Here is a 4,446-nt window from a genome sequence, read left to right as displayed (position 1 = left end):
CTATGCTCACATAATTGGCTCTAAACTTAAATAGCAAAAAGACCAGCCCACTGTGAAGCATGACCCCTCTTCTGCCCTTCTTATGTTGTTTGCTTTCACTTTCCACTGGTAATACAAAGACTCCACTAAAAAGACTCAATACCTCCTCCAAACAGTCAATTCAACCTATTCCTCCAATTGTTGGCTATGTATAGATGCTTCCGGGGGGATCCTGGATCCGGATCCCTTCCTGGGCCATCCCCGAAGAATGGACACTGAGTGCTTGCTCTGGCAGCACGTATGCTAAAATTGGAATGACACAGAGCAGATTAGCATGGCCCCTGCTCAAGGATGGCACACAAATTCATAAAGTATGCCATATTTAAAGAAAAATAAGGATGGATATCAATAAAGGTCTCCTTAGCTTACACTGTAACCCAAAGCTAATACGCCCCAGTCAGCCTTAAATTATTAGCAAGCAGATTTCAAACCTTACATGCCATCAACCTACTCATCTTGGGACCCCACTTTTCAGTCATTAAGCTACCCTTACATGCACCATTTGCATGATGGCCACAAGACCACAGGGAATATTAGTTAGATTCTCTAGTGCCCCCAGGCTAATTGCTCCCCTTCAATCTCTTTGGATACAGGGGACATGACAGTTCTGTCAAGGCAGACCTCAAAACTGCCCAACTCCTTCACTTTGGTTACAACCCATAAAATGGGGACCCTGCCCATTTTGTCCCCCAGAAAACTCCTCATAGATGTCACTAGATATATGCTTTTCTGGAAAAATCATACAGTAACACTTCACTTCTCAAAAATCATACAGTAGCGCTTCACTTCTCAGTTCCAAAGTATGTATTAGCTTGGGCTGTCATAACAGCCCAAGCTAATACAAATCCCAGTTGGATTCTCGGGAGATATCTCTCCTTGGCTTGCAGAAAGACTCTTTCATGCTATTTCCTCACGTGGCCTTTCCTCTGTGACATACTTCTTTTCTACTCTTCTACTCTTTTTTGAAGGCTACCCGTCCTACCAGATTAGGGCCCTACCTTTATGACCTCATTTAACTTCAATTATCTCTTGAAGGGGTTATCTCCAAGTACAGTCATATTGGGAGTCTGGACCTCAGTGTATGATTGGGTGGAGGAAGGGTCACAATTTCATTCCTAGAAGGATTGTATACAACATACAACTTTTTCTAAAACATAACTTGTTGAAAAGGAAACAAGTATTTCTGGGGTTTAGTAAATGGACATGAATGGACCTGAATAGATAGCATGATTTCCTTTTATTATAATAAATTATTCCAGGTGGTAACCAATTATTCTAGCTAGTCAGGTTATTCTAATTAGGAACCATTATTAGCCACAATGAGGTACAAATCTATGGTTCAACTGGTAGCTATCATAATTCTTCTTCTAACTACAACAGAAGTATGATGCAAATTTCTTTACAGGGATGAGAAAAATATAAACTGGGTAATGTAATTGAGATTTACTTTGAAATTATGGGTAATTACCTAGAGTTTAGAGATAATTAAACCTAAAAACATGTGCCCTCTTACCTCTAGGGTTGTCCTTCTAGACTGATTATACATTTTTGTTCTTCTATAGAGAAGGCAGCTGAGTTGGTAACATTATTCTCTAGCTCATATATATTATAATTCTCCGTACAGACTAATGACAAGAATTTTGTGATTGACTTTGCAGATAAAAAGGATTTAAATATGTAGGATGCAAGGATTAATATATCCACTGGAATAGAGTCTGTATTATATTTTTCTTCAAATGTAGTATATACTAATTGCTTTCTTCTAACAAATGTACCTAACTTCCTAACATGCCGTCAGCATGTATTTCAGTGTCTTCTCTCACAAAATGATGGACAAAACTGCTCCACATATCCACATGGACCTGGACTCTTATTGTTCTCTAATTAAATCTCAAGCTATATTCATTCTTGTGCTGAAACTGGCTTTATCCTACTGGGCCCAATTGGGAACAACATGGTGCCTCTTAAAACAAGATAATTCAGTAAGGGCTCAGTGAAGGAAATACAAATATGTGAATAAGATAGATTGAAACCACAACCAAAAAGTGCTACCACCCTCAGGACCAAAGGGATTGTGGGATAAAAATGGTTATGGAACCTGGGAAGAAAGATTCCTTTGGAGAAGACCTGAGTGCCATTAGTGGAAGGGCATTACCTGAGGCATTACCTGAGACAACCCCAGAGAGAGGACCAGAGAAATAAACATATTGATTTATTTATTCATCCCTCAGGTTTAAAAAAGAAAAAAAAAAAAAGTTCAGAGCTTTTTAGCGGCAGAATCTAACTAGAAGTTAAAGTTAAGGGAATCTACTGTTAAAACCAATACAGGTTAATTTCTGGGTAGAAAGCTGGATGGTGAAGAGTATTTTGAAGGGACAATAGCAATAGCCAGCAAATGGGGTATCATTATACTTAATTCTCCTTACTAAGGATGTTAGCATATGTCATTCCATCTCCCTTTTTTTTTTTTTTTAAGATTTTATTTATTTATTTGACAGAGAGAGAGTGGCGAGAGAGAGCACAAGCAGGGGGAGCAGCAGGCAGAAGGAGAGGGAGAAGCAGTCTTCCCACTGAGCAGGGAGCCTGATGAGGGGCTCAATCCCAGGGCCCTGGGATCATGACCAGAGCCCAAGGCAGACGCTTAACAGGCTGAGCCACCCAAGAACCCCTGCCATTCCTTCTCCTTGACCAAGTCCTCTCTTCTATTCACTTTGCTGATTCCTATTTATTCTCTGGATATCAGTTTAGAAAGTCATTTCTTTAGTTAAGCCTTCTTTAGCTCCTTATTATTCAGGACATGTCAGGTGATGCTGTGATAATAAATAACACTAAAATCTCAATGGCCTAATACAATAAAGGTTTATTCCTTTCTAACAAGCCCAACTTCATAGGCCTGCAAGATAGGCAGTCATACAGGGCTCCAGGCTCAAAAGGGGCCAATGTTTGATTTAATTGCTGTCATCATCTTGGTATTCTTTAAAAGTTCTTTTTTTTTTTTAATTGTGGTGAAAAATACATAACATGAATTTTGCCCTTTTTAAATGTACAATTCAATGGCATTCATTCAGTATAATCACACTTGAATTGGACAAATTGTATAGCTAATCCTGTTCCCTAATGGCACATACCCATCATGAGACTCTGCTCTAACTACTCACTGAGTCGGCCAGCCCCCTGGCATCTCCAGAATCTTGTAACTTCACCCCCAGAAATATATGCTTCTCTCATTGCCTCAGCAGGAGAAGCATCCTCCAAGAGTCAGGCACACCTGGTCTTCTATGCTGACTTATCAAGACATGTAGTTGGAAAAGAAAGTGTATTTTAATACTCCTTTCAGATAACAATGGGTAGTCTTTTTCTGATAATATATAAAAGTTGACAAATGGAATTTTTCTGAAATTAAGTTGCGGTGTAAAATTTGATACCATATAAGAGACCTTTTAATCTCTGTTATATTAAAATCCGTTCATCTATCATGCACTTTATTTGTTTGTTTATTTGACAGACAGAGATCATAAGTAGGCAAAGAGGCAGGCAGAGAGAGGGGAAAGCAGGCTCCCTGCTGAGCAGCGAGCCCAATGCGGGGCTGGATCCCAGGACCCTGAGATCATGACCTGAGCCAAAGGCAGAGGCTTTAACCCACTGAGCCAACCACGTGCCCCATTCTATCATGCACTTTGAATTGATCCCTTGTATCATGCTCTGGCCATTTGGAAAATATTGACTCATTCAGTTATGCGGAGTTTCTAACTGTCGGCTCATTTTGTTACATAATATCAAAAATCATATATACCAATATCATTACCAGTGTTACCAGAAACGCTGTTAAATATTGAGAAGTTGTCAAATTTATAGTGTGTGAGGGGCGCCTGGGTGGCTCAGTGGGTTAAAGCCTCTGCCTTCAGCTCGGGTCATGGTCCCAGGGTTCTGGGATCGAGCCCCACACCGGGTTCTCTGTTCGGCAGGGAGCCTGCTTCTTCCTCTCTCTCTCTCTTTCTCTCTCTCTGCCTGCCTCTCTGCCTACTTGTGATCTCTGTCAAATAAATAAATAAAATATTTAAAAAAAATTTATAGTGTGTGAAAACCATGCAAGTTTTCAAAAATTCTAATTTTTGCTTGAAAGCTCAAATGTCATCATTAAGAATACTCTCATCTTTGCTTGAAGTGTTAGACTCACATCTTTCACTTTTGAAAAAAGTCTGTTGAGTGTCAAGCGGGCAATAGTTATTTCAAGTAAATATGTTCTATTTTAAAAACACATGTTTTATCTTGTTTTATCTTGGAACTCCCATTCATATGTTGGTATAAAGCAGAAGTGCTTTATGGGTACTTCTCATCCACTTCATCACACATAATATTAAAAAGATATGTACTCAGAGGTTGAGATTTAATTTTTATTTATTTCTT

The 4,446-nt window shown here is 39.2% G+C and overlaps 1 non-coding gene across 1 annotated transcript; it reads left to right on the top strand.

Moving 5' to 3' along the window:
• Window positions 1-258: 258 nt before the first annotated feature.
• Window positions 259-365, top strand: LOC122910974. Its single transcript, XR_006385324.1, has one exon. It is a non-coding gene; the product is annotated as a U6 spliceosomal RNA (small nuclear RNA).
• The last annotated feature ends 4,081 nt before the right edge of the window (window positions 366-4,446 follow it).

The sequence above is a fragment of the Neovison vison genome, chromosome 6 (assembly GCF_020171115.1).
Source record: "Neovison vison isolate M4711 chromosome 6, ASM_NN_V1, whole genome shotgun sequence".
NCBI lineage: Eukaryota > Metazoa > Chordata > Mammalia > Carnivora > Mustelidae > Neogale > Neogale vison.
This window is presented reverse-complemented; position numbering and strand designations above follow the sequence as displayed.